This window comes from Hibiscus syriacus, unplaced genomic scaffold, assembly GCF_006381635.1.
Source record: "Hibiscus syriacus cultivar Baekdansim isolate YM2019G1 unplaced genomic scaffold, ASM638163v2 tig00111543_pilon, whole genome shotgun sequence".
Classification (NCBI taxonomy): domain Eukaryota; kingdom Viridiplantae; phylum Streptophyta; class Magnoliopsida; order Malvales; family Malvaceae; genus Hibiscus; species Hibiscus syriacus.
Genome location: NW_024063116.1, coordinates 278,719 through 296,471, shown reverse-complemented (window position 1 = coordinate 296,471; position 17,753 = coordinate 278,719). Strand labels below are relative to the sequence as shown.

General features: G+C 31.1%; 1 pseudogene; it reads left to right on the top strand.

Moving 5' to 3' along the window:
- The first annotated feature begins 11,124 nt into the window (after positions 1–11,124).
- On the top strand, positions 11,125–13,994 carry LOC120164809 (annotated as a pseudogene).
- Positions 13,995–17,753: the final 3,759 nt, after the last annotated feature.

Here is a 17,753-nt window from a genome sequence, read left to right as displayed (position 1 = left end):
CCAATTGATCCAAACGACCAAGCCTTGGAAAGAAGACCAAAATAGTAGTAGACTTGCGATGAATTTTTGAATGGGATCCTAATCTCTTATCTTTCAAATGGTTTTGAATTGCATCAATCCAATATCGGGACTCAAGATACACTCAAACACATGCAGAAATTTCTATATGGGTTTAATACAATATTTTATAAATATTATGAATTTTCAATATTTTATTGATTATTATAATATATTTGATATAGTACAATGAATTATATTTTAGGATTAGATTTATTATTTATTAGGAATTATATTGAGTTAAAACATTATTTTAGTTTATTATTTTATTAGGATTAGAATTAAAATATGTTTAGTTTATTACTATTTTATTCATTAGTTGTTTAGGACTTTTAGAACTCGTATCCTATATAAAGGAGGGTTCATTCAATCATTATTGTAAATTATATTTCTTTGATTAATAATACAACGATAGTTCATTTTTGCAAGTGTTGATTGTCTTGTGCCTTCGAAGCATTCTTCATCATAAGTTCTTTCAAGTTCTCATGAGAGAGATTTCTCACACTCCGATTTACCTCTTCACTGCGATTAGGGATGGTTAGAGATAATTATCGAGTTTGTCTAGTCAATTACGATTATGAGGGTTTGTAGGACAATTTTTTATCATCATCATCACCACCATCATCATCAAACATCATCCAATCGCCCATCATCACCCTAATTTAGCTAAGTTATTTCTATCTAATTACATTCATTATCTTATTTTTATTTTGTTATCTTTATTCTATATTATTTATCATCAACTTTTTTTCTTGTTCAATTTTTCAGCAAACCTAATTCCACAAAAACCCTAGTTTTTGCAAACCACCATCATTTCTTTCTCTCGTTCCTTGATCGAGTCTAGAGTTTTCTAGGTTTGATTCTTCGACAAGAGCAACATTCATTCACCCGCTGTTGCATCTCTATCAATTTGTGACATATAAAGTTATATACATGTGATGTTTTTAGAAATAATGTCTCTTGTAAAGTAGCAAGTATTGGCACAATCAAGATTAAAATGCTTGATGGGATTGTTCAAACATTTGTTAATGTGATACATGTTCCATATTTGAGTAGAAATCTAATTTTTTAGGTGCCATAGATTCAAAGGGTATAAATTCTCCAATGAAGGTGGAGTTATGAAGATTTGCAAGGGCTTTCTTGTTGTGATAAAGGGCGGAGAAAGACTACCAAGTTTTTATGTTCTACAGGGTACCATATTTTTAATTATGCAGGTGATGTTTTATCCCTGTGTCAAATAACATTGTTATTGGTAAAATGTCTTGACTAAATCCAGAAAAAGAATACTTTTATTGAACAAGATAATAGTGGGTATAATGATTATGTGAAGCATAAAAAGAATTCAATTTTGTGGGCATAACAAATTTGAAGATAGAATTATCATTGATGATAGGGATCGTGTTGTACATGATATTGCTTGTGTGATACATTTGTGAGCAAAGTTGACACTTATGATAACCATGTCCATGAAGGCTAAATCCAAGCTTAGAAAAGCTTGGATTTGGTTGATATCCATTACTAAAGATTATCCCTTTGAGGGTGTTGTTAAAGAGTTAGAGAACTTGTTCGTTGAAGTGAAAATTTGTTTTTTTTGTTGAGTTTGGGTGCCTCTCTGAATTGTGTTTTGTCTCAAAACATTCGCACTTTCAAAATTCGCGTCAAGGTAGAGATTTGTTAAAGTTTGACTCCAATTCAAAGTGATACAATTAATTAATATTTAAATTTGGGAAAGTAAAATCCTAGTTTGATTAAAAGCAGATAACTTTATTAAAGTAGATTTCTACTTTATTTATCTTTCCTTTGTAATCAAATATCTAACTCTATAAATAAATAGCAAGGGTAAAAGGTTAGAGAATCAAGTTTTTCTTTACCAAAATCCTCTTATATTTTCTTCTACCAAAATCCTCTTGTATTTTCTTCCTTCATATTAGTGAAATCCTCTCTATTCCTCACGCGTTCAATTTGGTCCCCAGTTTCAACATATTTCATTTATTTCTAAAATTTAGTGTTCTTGCTTTGCTATTTTCCATTTTGTGTTTTAATATTAATTTTGGCTAAATTTCTTTCAGGTCCTTGCAGTTTATGCATGTTTACGCTTTAGTCACTGAATATTCTTTTATTTATTTGATTTTGATACGTTTTATTTCTTTTAAATTTAGTCACTATGTTTTATGTTATTTCTCTGAAGTTAACCACTGAATTTATATATTTTTCATTTTAGCTACTGTTTGAACTCTACTTCTTATCTTATTTATGATTTGGATATGATAGTTCCAATTTTGCATTTTAGTCATTTTTATTTCTGATTTGGCTACTATTTTATTTTATTTTATTGTATTTTGGTCCCTTATGGTTTATATTCAAATATTAAACCTTAATACGACCTTGTGACGACCCGCCTTGGGGTATGACTTGTTTTATTTATGATCTGAGTAAACAATTAATTAACCCATAACCTTTTTTTTTCGAGTAATTTATTTTCCGTCATTTATAATTTACCTGTAAATTTATGTATTTACTTTTCAGCATTTACATTTCAGTCCTTCAAAATCCATCTTTTAATTTTCTACAATTTCTCAATTTAAAATTTATGTTCTAATTTCTTACATCTAGGTCCTTTTACTTTATTTTAATTTCAGCTTTGTGTTTTAATTTATTACAATATAGTCCTTTTACTTGGTAATTAATTTTAGTTTTGCCTTTAATTTTAAATTTCTTAACATTTAGTCCTAATTTTAGATTTTAATTGTTAAACCTCTTAATTTCAGTTTTTAATGTTTTAGTCCTAATATAGATTATTTTGTATTTTAGGTTTAGTCCTTAAATCAGGTGAATTCTTAATTTGGTCCTCACTTTGCTCGAGGTTCTAATTTAATTATTTGAATCAAATAATTAATTAGGATTAATATTAGATCCTCCATCTTAGGCCTAATTTCATATTTAGTCCTTAAATTAGGAGAATTCTTAATTTGGTAATTGCTTATGCTCGAGTTCCGAATTAATTATTCGGTAGTCCATAATTAATTAAAATTAATTATGATTTAGTGCCTCCATTTTAGGCCTAATTTTATATTTAGACCTTAAATAGGAAATTTCTTAATTTGATCCTCACTTATGCTCGAGGTTCCCAATTAATTATTTGGTAGTCCATAATTAAATTAATTATGATTAATATTAGAACCTCCATCTTAGTCCTAATTTTACCTTTAATCCTTAAATTAGAATAATTCTTAATTTGGTCCTAGCTTTTGCTCGAGATTCTACTTTAATTATTCGAATTACAATATTATTAAAATTAATTTAAGTTAATATTAGGGCCTACTTTTTCAGGTTTGGGCCTCTAGGTTCTTTAATTTTCATAATTTGACACTTTATGACATAGACAACCTTAATCTACTCTTATTTAATTAGGGTCAATAAAATTTTTTTTGTTGCATCTTCTTTTAAAACCTAAGGCAATGTTCACTATTAGAGAGTCAATAATCTCCTACAAGTATGCTCGAAGGGGCTACTGGTGATTCTCAAAATAGGTCGACATCATTTTCAAGACCGCATCATGATTTCTAAAATATTGAGGCAATGTCCGGTTATTAGCAAAATAGTTGATCTCTCGCATTCATGCTAGGGGGCGAATGCTTTTGGCTTTAATAAACGAATACTCTTTTGAACTTTACATCCGTAATGATTTTTAATTAGATAAAGTTCGAACTCAAAATTTTTATTCTAATATAGGGTAATCAACTAGGCATAAATTTTTGGGTGTTGTAGGGGTGCTAATCATTCCCCACGTAACTGACTCCCGAACCTATTTTTTGGTTTTCGTAGACCCTAAACTTGGTATTTTGATAAAAATAAAATGTTCTTTAAAATCACCCGTGTTTATGGTGTCCTGATTGCACCTTAAAATGATTGGTGGCGACTCATCACATTTCAAAATCTTTTCAATGAAAAAAAACCCCTAAATCATACCAAGTTTTTCCCCACCTGGACGAAAAACAGTGTCGAGGATTTTATCATATCACAATCAGTATGTAACGTTCAGCTCATATACCATCAATTTTTTTTAAAAAAAGGACGAGTTTTGGAATATAATGAATAGTTTGAATGATAATTTTGTAACTTTTAATAGTCGAAGGACTCAACAAAGCAATACTCTATAGTCAGAATATCATTTTAAAATTTTAATAGTCGAGAAACTTAATAAGAAATACCTTATAATTAGGGAACCATTTGTGTACTTTACCCATATTAGTAATATCACTACAAAAGAATTTGTTAATTAATTTATGTGAATTTCATTTTAAAAAATTGAACATCGAGATCCCGAATTCCATATCAATAGATTAATAAAGTTTTTAAAATATTAATGCTTTAGATTAATATATAATTAAATTGAATTTGAAAGTACTGAATTTTTAATATGGGAATTTTCATAGACAAAACTATATTTTATCATGTTTTATTTGTGCTTGAGTATATGATATAATACATGTTAATAAATGATTAATTTGTTGATTAAAATTATCATCATTATATGAATCAACTTATCTTAGTGGTTAAAAGAATCGTTATTGTTTTTAAAGATCACAGGTTCGCGCACCAACAGTTTGTATAAGATGTTTAAGTGTTCTTTTTCAAATGATAAGAATATTTAAAACATATTATTTTGTAATCACCTTAACTTAACAAAAATATATATTATTGTTTTTATTTTAAAAAAATACATTAAATATTTAAAAAAATAATTAAATAACTTTAGGTGATAGGTGCAAACACCATTAAAGATAATTTATAGATACAATTACTTAACAACTAAAAAATAAACAAATTATATTTAGAGCTTAAACCTACTTCATCCTTCTTTTCTTTTCTCTAAACTATTGCTAATTGCTTTCTTTTTCATCTATGATCGGTAGACGACGACATAATCTTAGTATTGATTATGATTGTGGATAATTTTTTTATTATATATTTATTTATTTTCTAACAACTATATATTTATGACACGATTTTCTGTCTTTTTGACGCTTTTTATACTTTTTGTCTTTATGACATATTTTATGTCTTTGATTTCCCTTGATCTAATAATCCTAAAAAGTGTAAAATTAAAAGAATTTTATATAATGTAAGTGGATCCTAACCCATATGCATATATATACACATATTTAAAAGTTTAGGATTATATTAGGAGTTTCAATGTTGTATCTAATATTAATTGACATAATATCAAAAAAAGATTTTTAACATTTAATTAAGTATCAATTTCACCTTTATTTTTTAAAGTATTTTAGTAATATTTCATTTTGTACAAAAGACCCCTCTATTTATAGAAATCGTTAGTTAACAACGATTAACTCTCTAAAGTAGGGATTATTTGTATCTTAAATGAAACATTGAGGGTATAATGCTCCAGAAAGAAAAATAAAAAGAGCCAAATAACTATTTGATCAAATGTTAAAAGCTTGTTTACCTTAGAATAAAACATTAAAGGACCAAAATGCTTAAAAAATAAATACTAAAATGACCATTATAATAAGTACTAAGAGTTAATTTTGGCATTATATAATATTAATTTTACTATTATATATAAAAGAATGTTTTCCCAATATAGAGAATAAAAGAAAATAAGTGTAAATAATATTTAGTCATCTACTTATTCATGCTTTTTATTTTGTTACTCAATTTTTTAAAATCGTACTTAATGTTATGTTTTGATTTCGTTTTGGTTACTCACGTTAAAAAAATTAACAATGATGCTAATGTGTCACCTAAAGTAATACCACGTCATGATTAAAAAATAAAAATTATAATGTCAGCAGTTATTTATTTTTTAATGAATAACTGAAAATATAACATTATTTATGATTTTGAAGAAAAATACTTGAATGACTAAAATGAAACTTAAATAGAGGGAGAATTTTAAACGTAATTTACCCAAATAAATTTAAAAGGGTTGTTGCTTACAAGGTTGCATTATTAAAGGTAGAAGATCTTAGTCTTAAAACAATGATTACTCTTGCTAGTTATCCTAATTAAGGCCCGTTCATCTAAACCCACCCCCACGTATTTCAGCTTTAACTTTCGTGCACGAAAAATATGAGAAATTATTTTAGATCTGATTATTTATAATCTTAATGAATGACATCTATAAATTTTAAAATAATTTATAAATAACCGCACAATTTTTATTTACACTTAGAAAGAGTAGAAGATTCACCTTGGACAAAAATTATATATACAAATACTATTAGTTAGGACTACAAATAATATGTTAAACCGAAACCATTTAATAATTTCTCGAAACATAAGAATTCAACACTTGAAGATTCAACACATTTTTTTTTTCGTTTCTTTTTCCACAATTATTATCCCTCTCAAAGGTTCTTTCTTCTCTAATAAATCTTTTTTCTCACTGGAAAATTAATATATTTGAGATCTAACATCTTAACTTATGGGGAAAAAAAACAAGTAATAATACGTCTTATTTGCTTTTCTGAAAAAACTAATTATTACTCCATTGTTAGAAAGGGTATCTGTTGGATCTTGTTCTTGGTCGTTGGATGTTGAGTTTGGTCTTATTTTTCTTAGTTTGTGGGACTTTATTCTTCATGACATCTTTATTTAAGAAGTTTATACATAAACTACGTTAGTTGAAAAATATAAGCTAAAGATTCTCTAATAATCTTGATGTTATTTTCTTAGATATTAAGCTTTAAAAAGTAGGGTACTTTTCAGTAGAGCTTGCAACTGAAAGGAAACCCCTGGATTTCGTCGGCTCTGAGGAATTACGGTTTATATTCCAGAGGTTGACGTGAAGCTTATGATTGCCATTTACATGTACTTTTTTGCAGTGTAGGCTTTAGCTGATTTTTCTTAGGAACAATTTGGATCAAGGATTTTAGATTCCTATCGGGTATATTTTTTTTTTTCTGACTAAGGATACTTATGTTTGATTGAAATTTTTTTTCTTAAATAAGGGTAATATTTTTTTTTCAAGTATATTTATTCTTGAGAATGTTATTTTCATACACCTGTTAGGTATTTTTTTATTTAAGTGTGTTAAGGGTTAAAATATTTTTCTTTTCTCGTTTAACTCTGTGATATCTTCTTCTCTCAGTAAGAGTTTGTCTCCCTCTGAAAAATTCATCGTTCTCCTGATAAGATTTCTTCTCTTCTCCCTTTCTTTACAATATTTTACTTATTTAAATTTTTTAAAAAAATTAGTGTAGTTGATTTAGTTAACCTCGAGATATAGTTTCATATTTCTTCTCTCAGTAAGAGTTTGTCTCCCTCTGAAAAATTCATCGTTCTCCTGTAAGATTTCTTCTTCTCCCTTTCTTTACAATATTTTACTTATTTAAATTTTTTAAAAAATTAGTGTAGTGATTAAGTTAACCTCGAGATATAGTTTCCTTATAGTTACTGTTTTGCTGGATTCATTCTGCCATTTTTTCATAATCTTATGCAGCATTTGAGCTTTAATGGAAGATTGAATAGTAAACTGTAAAGTAAAGCAATGATATTGATAGGTCCGGTTATATTCATAGTTTGAATCAATTAGACTCTTAAACCGGTTATCTTCTCCCCCCTTCTATTTTTCCATCACCTTCCCCAGAAAACCGTCAAAACTTCACCGACCCACGCCCTCCTCTCCCTTGGGCTCGCCGACGAGCTCTCGGTCTGTAACCCAGACCGTCAATGGCTCTACCACTTCACAATCAAGGGCTATTCCTTAGGCAAAGGCATGGGTGGATCGATCTCTTATCGATTTCTTATCGTTCTTAGTTTTAATCGGTATTTGTATTTTTTACGGGAAACTTTACAGTTATACCGGCACAGGTAAGTTCGTTACTCTTCTGTAAGTCACATTATATATATATTTTAAATATTTTTCGAGAATCATTCAAAACAATAGTCGTGAATCCAGATCTCTGCATTTTCGTTATTCTTTTTTCCACTTCGATTAGGGTGGATCGATCTGTTGTTCTTTCTGGCATTAATGCTAATTTGTTAATTTAAATGCCTGTTGATAGGTTCGTCAATGTTAGAAGGGATCCTGTTTTTTCTTCATCAAATGCTATGTTGTAATCGGTATTTGTATTTTTGAATGTGTACGCGCTTCATGAGCTAGATCCGCTGCTTCTTGTTACATTTTTACTCTTTGATCAAGTTTGAATTGGTTGTATCTTGGTGATTCGTGTTAGTTGAGTCAGCGGTTATCTACTGTGTGAGTTTTAACTAGCAAGATCGGAAATTTATGTTCAGTGCGTAAGAATCTCATGTATTAAATTGAAAGTGAAACTTAGGGATGGGAGGAACTATATATGGTTCTTTTGGGCTTAGTTCATAAATAATTTTGTCATTATTTATTTGCTTTATGCTAAAAAGAGTAATTTTTCATGTGTTCGATAGTGTTGCATATTTATTATAAACTGTTCTGGTCTTTCTTAAGCCTTTTCATTATGATGTGTGGGATCTAAGTGAAAAGTTGTGCATGGGTAGTGATTACCTTAAGCCAGTTATACTTTTAATACTGAAAGCTTTATACTGAGAAGGAGATGGGTTAATCAAGAATAAGACAAAAGAAAACATATGCCCATGGTAGAAGTTTAGTCTGTTTTGTACAAAATAAATGCAAGTGATTGAATTTCATTATCAACATATTTGCTATGTATTTTTGAGGCTTCTGTAATGATATACATTCTACCTTTTTAATATGCTGCAACCTGCCATGTGGGAATTTGATTACCAAATAACTTAAGGTGGTTTATACTCTAATTTTATAGATAGCAATTTTGTTGCTTGCTTCTGCAAGTGTGAGCTATGCTTTACATGCATGGTATATTAATTTGTGAATGAGGTTGATATCTTAGTTACTACTTTCTATTTAAAAATTCAAATTATTAATTAAGCAATTAAAATCTGTTGATCTAAATGAAATAATTGTTAATTAGTTGACTTGCCATACATATGACTTAAAGGCCATGTCTTGTTGACACTGCATGATCACATGTCAAATGGTGGCAAGAGCTATTGCCATCTAAAGATGATCCCTTGAATTCAACATAGTATTTTTTAATCAGAGAAATCATTAAATGACGATAGAATCAATAGAAAGATGATATTTCAAGACTTTTATTTGACCTCAATTGTGAAGGATATTTCTGGTGCTGGAATTCTGTTTACACCTATGCACAAATGCTTCAAAAGACGAGGCCAATTGGGGGATATTTTGCCGAGTCAGTCACTGATCTTGGAGAACTGCAGGCATTTATCTGTATTTTGGCTGTTATGGAGTTGATAGACTAGATAGGATGATGAAAACACTGCTGCCCTGTTGAATTGCATAGACACATCATTACGATCAAACCGTGAATTGTTAGAAGCAGTTGCCAGCAGCATGCATTCTGGTGACAGAATAGAAAGGGAGGCTTGTTTGAAGCAAATTGTGGATTTGGACACAATAATCGGTTTTTGCATTGAGGCAGGACAGGCCTTGGCTTTTGATAAACTTTTAGCTGAAGCTTCTGATGCTGTGCTCAAAGTAGGTGCACCTCTAATTTATTCATTGCTTGCCGGAGTAGTTAAGCATATACCTGAAGAAATACCCGAAAAGAGGTAAATAAGAAGAATGAGGGGGGTCGCAAACAGTGTTGCTCTTGCTGGTGATCATGACTCTGAGTGGGTTAGATCTATTTTGGAAGAAGTTGGATGTGCTAATGATGGGTCCTGGAGCTTGTTGCCTTATTTATTTGCCACTTTCATGACATCAAATATCTGGAACACAACCGGATTCAACGTTGACACGGGGGGTTTCAATAACAATATCCATTGTTTGGCAAGGTGAGTGTCCTTTCTGGTTTTCTTATAATTTAAAAAGTAGAAAAAAAACTTTTGGTCGACCATGAGTTCTGGAGACCGAAGCATGCTATATTACAAACTGAATGCCTTGTAGCTGCTATGTCCCAAATAAAAAAAAAAAAATTATCAGGGAATTTATTTGAATGGTGACATTGTTGATTATAAAGGAGTATGTCAAACTACCATAACTACTGAAATGCAAAACTTCAATTCATGCGCCAGGCTTTGGAGCTATTCTTCAGTATAATATTTTATGGAATTCTCTTCCCGAACGATGTTACAAATAGAACAAATTCCAAACATTGATTTCCATTATATTTTTATGCTTCAATGTTCAGCCGATCCATTTGGTTTCTATCATATAAAACATATTCAATAAAAATATTTGTAAGAATCTTTTATTGGGGTGATTAAATCACATAAGATGAAGCCAGCTGTGATTAGAAAGCACTGTTAGCAGAGTGCGAACCAATTTTGAAAAAGGGGCAACTTGATTTTTCCACCTACTTTGAGATTTGTAATAGATTGTGAAATGTCTCCTCATCTGCTTGCAAATGATTTTATTTTATAAGAAAGATCGTAATATAAATTCATGAGATAAATAATAATGATAAAGTATGCTAAATTAAGTATAAATATAAAAGATAAATAAATAAATTATTGTACATAAAAGATATAATAAATATTATATCTTAGATAACAAAAATAATTTATAACTTTTATTATTATGAATATCTATGATAAATTATTGTATAGAAGAATGTAAACTTTATCGATTGAAAAATACAAGAAACATTTCAGTGAATGTGTCACGTTTGAATCGAAGCTAATTTTCACAATGTAAACATACATTTAGTTAAATGTTGATGTAAAATTTTAATATATTTTTACATAAATTATGTAAAACTTAATATTAATTAAAATTAAAATAATACATGATATATAAATATTCAAGTAATATTATCAATAAATAGAATTTTATATAAATAATTTTTATTTAAATAGTTAAAATTTCACTTGTTAAAAAATATAAAACAATAACAATTTGGTAAAATATACATTCTCAATAATCTTATTCCCCGATAATTTTTTATTCATATTGATAATCATACATTTTGGTGAACAAATCTCACCTTTATATCTATATATATAAACACTGTAACTTTCTTTCACCATTGTGCTTTCTCTCTCTCTTTCTCTTTCACTTTTGTTTAGTATTCGTTCGTTTTTGTTTTGTTTTATATCCACAGATAGTTGAACTTGACGAGTTGCTTGGTTTCATTCACCTTTGCATGAGTTTGGTTATGGATACGAACAAGTTCAAACCCGAATCACATGTAGCACAACAAAGCCGGCGAGAAAAGTCGAGGGTTCACCATTTGGGGGACTTCCCCAACAGTTTGGAGCAAGGCTACTTGGTCCATTCGGGGCTAAACTCAGATCTTGTTCAACCGGCTTATGCAAGTGGATTAGCTGGTAGGGAAAACAATCAAAACCCTATCCCTCTTTTTATGGGGAAGTGCTGTCAAATAATGCAAGGGAAAGCAACGTATGCGCCGCTATGCAGTATTCTGGGAGTGATATTTGTGGCCAGGATAGTAAAAGGCATTGTGGGGAATTGCAGTTTGTTTCATCTTCACTTTATGATGTTACTACAGCAAGTGCTTGGACGAATAGGCCGCTATTAGACCATTGTAGTAGTATCCAAGGGCTATCTCTAACTCTTTCGTCGAATCCTTCGTCCAAAATTTTTGGTGCGGCTCAATTCACAGAGGATCAGTGTGGTTCTCATGCCTTTATGGAACCTCATTAAGATTCAAAAGCTTTAAAGCCTGGCCATTTGTATCCGATGCAGAAGCCGTCTATAATCAGTGAAGGTAGTGGGAATTCAACTTACCTTCACCCCTTGGTCCATTCACAGGATATGCAACTATTCTCAAGGATTCAAGGTTTCTTAAACCAGCACAGGAACTGTTGGATCAATACTGCCGTATGACCAACTCAAAACTTGGTGAAGTTTACGATACATCCGATGGAGTCTCCAATGGCATCTGTGTCTCAGCCTCGGTTGCTGTTGCCAATGCAGTTGATACGGAGGATGGTGCTGTTAAGGGAAATAACTCGGGGGTTTCGGCCTCTGGTCTTTGCAGTTCTAATGAAATTAACACAGTTGATGTTGGCGTTGGGGGCAGCTCTTGTAGGCCTGAGTACCCACAAAAGATGGCAAAGCTTTTGTATTTGCAGGACGAGGTAGGTTATCAATTTTCTTCTTCTCATTTATATATTTTCAAACATTTTAAGTTTTATCTGCATTTTCATTAATGAACTTTCATGAAGAAAACTATCTCATAAGTTTACTTTGAAGTCATTTTTACATTATTTAAGGCTTTGGTTATATTAACAGTGCGGACCACACTTACAAAGTTACTTTATTTAAAATTTTCAACCCCAATCAGTTGTCCTCTTGCCTTGGATGAAGGCCCCATTGTAGGTTGATATAACAGGCTATCTGGATTAATATTTATATTCCTAACTTGGCCAACTTCTTTGGTCAAAAAAGTGAATACTACAGTGAAATCGCTGTTCACCCATCGTTTCTTGTTGTGAACCATTATTGTTTTTGGACCTAATCCTAATAGAATCAATCTTCATCGAGATAATTGATTGTGTCCTTTGTTCTATGCCGTGCCATTGAAAGGTTTGCAGACGATACAAGCTATATTATCAGCAGACGCAAATGGTGGTTTCGTCTTTTGAATCTGTAGCTTGTCTAAGTGCTGCAACTCCATACATTTCCTTGGCTCTTAAGACCGTAGAAAGGAACTTTCGGTGCCTAAGGAACGCTATACCGGACTGTGGGCATTTATCTAGAGCCCTTGGGGAGGATTTATTGTCCCCAACTACCGGTGCCAGCAGTAGCAAAGGTGATATAAATATATCTAGGATGAAATACGGTGTTCAGAAATCTGGTGGGGTTAACATGGGCTTCCTTGAACCCCAACGAGAAGGCTGGAGGCCCCAGAGGGGCCTACCGGAGCGTGCAGTGGCAATTCTTAGAGCTTGGCTCTTTGAGCATTTTCTTCATCCGTAAGTCAACTTGTCTTCCTTACCAATTCATTATGTCCTTTCTGATATATAATTTGGTGTGAATTTGTGTATCTACTTTTCTTATAGGTATCCCACAGACACGGATAAGCACATGTTGGCCACTCGAACTGGTCTTTCTCGAAACCAGGTGAACTCATTGCTTCCAGTTTTGTGGTCTTAAGTATCTGGTCTAACAAATTTGTGTGACCGAATTGGAATGTAGCGAAGTTGAGTGTTTGATTGGCTTTCTTTCATGATGCCAACAATTTGATTTCTGTATGCAGGTTTCTAACTGGTTCATAAACGCTCGAGTTCGTGTTTGGAAACCGATGGTTGAAAAATTACACATGCTTGAGACCAAAGGCTTGGAAGCAAGCAATCAGAATTCTAGCAAAACTGATGCAAAATCTACTACTTCCATAACCATTCGACCCAATGAAGACCAATCTATCAACAGCTCGTGTATAAACACAACGTCCGACAAGCAATTGGCCTGCTCAGATATGGCAGTTGAATGCCAGTATCACGAGAAACACTCGAGTATGGATTTTGGTATCTCATCAAGCATGGACGGCTCATTAATAAGTTTCGCACCTCACGAGCAAAGCAGGCTTGAGATGAGGGGACTTGGAGCTGTGTCACTTACCTTGGGTCTCAAGCATGGAGTAGAAAGTGAGGAAGTCTTCCAACAGCATCATCAACAATATCAGCCACACGAGTACCAACTTCGGGGACAGTTCGGAGGCCAAATGATTCACGACTTTGTCAGTTGAGCTTATGTTCGATTGTACTGAAGTTAAAACGAGTGGAGTGGTCAGCTAGCCTAGCTATTGCTTATAATAAAATTTCAACATGTGGCAAAACTGGCTAATACACGGTTGCAGGCCTCCTGCACTGATTCACGGTTGAGTGGACGAGATGGCATCTGCACTGATTGATACTTTGTAGTAAGAAAGCAGAGCAATCACGTTGATATTGTTATGGTGCTTTAGTAAGTTGTTTGTAGAACTCAGCTTTTAATGCAGTTGAGGGAAGAGGTTTGGATTTTTGTTGGTAGGAAATTGACATCCTTAGATACCCCGAAACTATAAATTCTCAATATGAATCTGGAAGTATTGATTCTATACGTATTATTACAACAGATATACGTTGCTACTAAAACCAGAATTCAAGCTACACCTACAACAGTACAGAAAATAACTTTATCATAAATATGATTAGATGTAGAAAAACCACATTAAACATGCGGTATAACCGGTCCATTCCCATATTATTGATCATCTCGTTAATTTTGCCCACTTCCATCTCCATCGCCGCCAGGGTAGTTGCTAAAATCCTCCCTAGGAATGTAATGGTGGTTATTCACACTGCTCTCTTTAGGATACCCACTTTCGGCATCGCCCTGCAGCCGCCGGCCATTGACATGGTGTGTTCATGCTCCGGTACATTCTCTTTTATAACCTTTTCTGTCAAGCAGGAACTCGCCGTCATCAACATTGCTAAAGCAAGAGCCACAAGCCTCATCTTGCACCCATTAGTTGCTTTGTGTAAAAAGAACCAAATAAGCATAGCAAACGAATCATGAGTACCAAAGCAATACCTTATATAAGGAGAAAGGATAGAGTTCATGTCATTGATATTAATTGTAGAGAATTGACAAAAAATTGGTGATGGTATTTCCACCAGGCGAGGCAAGATTAAGTGGGATGACCAATTTGTTTCACACAAGTTGGTTTAAAAGGTGGATTGAAAAGATGAAATTGAAAGAAACATTTTTTGTCCACATTGGAAGAAGCCATTAATAGGAAAATTCCACATTCTGGAGTGGATTCAGTTGATGCATCTTGCCTGGTGATGTCAAAGCATAGTGATAGCTGAAAAACATGATCCCCTTTGAAGGTTTTTGGAGCTCAAAATCATTTGAACGCTGATCAAATTCAGGTTAGTTTCTTTGATTGAATTATATATATATATATATATATTGTTATATCTCTAGAGAAGACCTATGGCCTACAAATATTGTTAATTTTTCATCAGTTAAAAGTCTTAGATCGACCCTTTTGTCCACCAGCATTATTAAAGTGTTTCAGAGCGGAATCCAATGTTTGTTTACTATATCTATCTAATATGTTGACCTACAAATAACCATAATAACGCTATATTTGACATATCAGCTAGCAACCACTATAAGTGCATCAATTATAACTGATAAAGGGGACGAATGTTATGAAATTAGTTTATTGATGATATGAACTCAAGAAACCAAGTTGAATGTTATGAAAGATATTGAGGAGGCAACAGCAGCTGTGGAGCCGATTGCTGCAGTTAGGAGTGGGTCTCGGATCAAGAAACTACCAGCCAAATATGAGGATTTTATGCTCAATCCACGTCAACGCAAATAGTAACTGAATGCGTTAAGAATACTATAAAAAGCGAGAGTTAGTTGTGGGGAAGCTTATCTAATAATTTGTTGCTATCGACTCTTATTTCTCACACGTTTCTGCTATTTGTTGTTTCGTTTTCATCTTAAGCAATAAAACAAACACCACTATTTCACTTTTCAGTTGGACAAAAATATTATATACCATCCATAACAATATTTCACATTTCCTGGTCCACTGTCTTTGTTGTTGTGACTTCCTTTGATCAAATGACTTATTTTCTTTCCTTTTCTTTTTGTCCGATTAGATCTTCAAAACTCAAATAAAAAATATTATATACCATCCATGGCATTGCAAACCATCGTTCATAAATCATGAGTTATGTCGATCATCGTTGGTTGATTGTTCCAAAGAGATGATGTAAAAGAAAAATAAAAAAACCGAGAACCTTGCATTCTTAAAAAACTGAGATAATATATTGAGAAAGGTGTAGAAGAATCTCACTTGGTATATATTTAAAAAAATTCAATCTTATAAAATTAAATAAAATAAAATATTGAATTCGAGTGTTTTAATCATTCATATGCAAGACCATAGCTTCTTCATGATTGGTGTTTTAAAAGTTTGGAGGATTTGGTTCACACCATTTCTGAACATTATTGGGTGCCCCTCCACATGATGGTCACATGTCATCCAAGAAGGGTATCAATCAGTTCTAATGCCATTAATGCTTCGTAAGTCTTAAGGTACCCTAAGTCTAATAACAAGCATATATATATATATATATATATATATATATATATATATATATATATTAATCAAGACTATTATGCGGTTAATTCATGAATTAAAAAAGGGAAATTATGTGTTTAATATTTAAATTATCAGTTTTAGTTTGTTTTAGTATCTAAATTTTTATTTTTTATCAAAATTGTATATAACCTTTAGTTTTTGTTTCGTTTTAGAACTTTATCATTAAAAACTTAACGTGATTTGCACGTGGCACCTTTTTTATGGGTAAATTGCATCATACTTTACTCAATTATCTTCTCACTCCTATTTTGGTCACTAAAGTTTAATTTTAATTTAATTAAAGCTTTCAAAACTCCTAATTTGATCACTCCAACTTTCAATTTTTTTATAATTTTTTAAACTTTAGCACCAAAATAGGAGTGAGAAAATAGTTGTGGGACAAATGATGTAATTTACCCATAAAATACAGTGTTGTTAAGTTTTAACGACGGTGTATTAAAACGAAACAAAAATTAAACGTTAGGCATTGTTTTGGAAACATTTAAAACATAAGTACTAAAATAGACTAAAACTGATAATTTAAGTATTAAACACATAATTTACCCATTAAAAATGGTTTTCATAAAAAATATATATTTGATATACATTTACATTAAACTATATTAATATCCCGCTAAAAACATTTAAAATAAATTTAATTTTCTTTAAAAGAATAATTGAATTATTTAATCTACAATATCACATAATTCACTTTAAATATATAAAACTAAAAAGTATATACTCACAATACACTAAATATAAGACCTTTTGCCCCTAAAGCACATTAAAGCCATTATTTTCTCAAAGCAGATTGGTTTAGGTGGGCCAAACTTTGGTGATTTCTTAATGACTTTTTAGCTTTTGCTTCTTTTTAGTTATTACACTTGAGATTACCCGTGAATGGAATCTATATTCATCGTTTGGTTGATTGAGAATGTTATTATCGGTAATGTTATTATTTCATTCCTTTAGGTATTGTTAGATTACCGGCGTTTTAGATTAAAATGTTTTTAATTTTTTTTAAAAATATCATTATTCTGTCATTGAATAATAAAAATTCTATGAATGTTAAATTATAAATTTATCCTTATACTATTTTAGATTTACAAAAAAAATCTATAATTAAAATTTTATATGAAGTTCAGGGGTTAAAATAAAATTTTACCCTTTTATTAAACCTTTTTATATTTTTAATTTTGTAAAAAAATTTATATAAATTTTATGAATTTAAATTTTTTAAAGAAAATATATAAATATTTTATAGTAATATTATAGTATAATTCATCTTGTTAAAAAAACAAATATATAATAAGGACAATTTGGTTAAATATACATTCCATTAATTTTTTATTCTTTTAACCAAATAAAGTAATCTTACATTCATGTTAAACCAACCAAACACAAAATATAACATTCACAGTAATACTATTCCTTGATAATCTTACACTGTTAATGTGTAATTATTATCCTAATCTCATTTAGAATTTATTATCCTAATATCATTTAGAATTTAGATTTCCAACCTAAAATGATGATATATATATATATATATATATCTCCCAATCTTCTTATAAA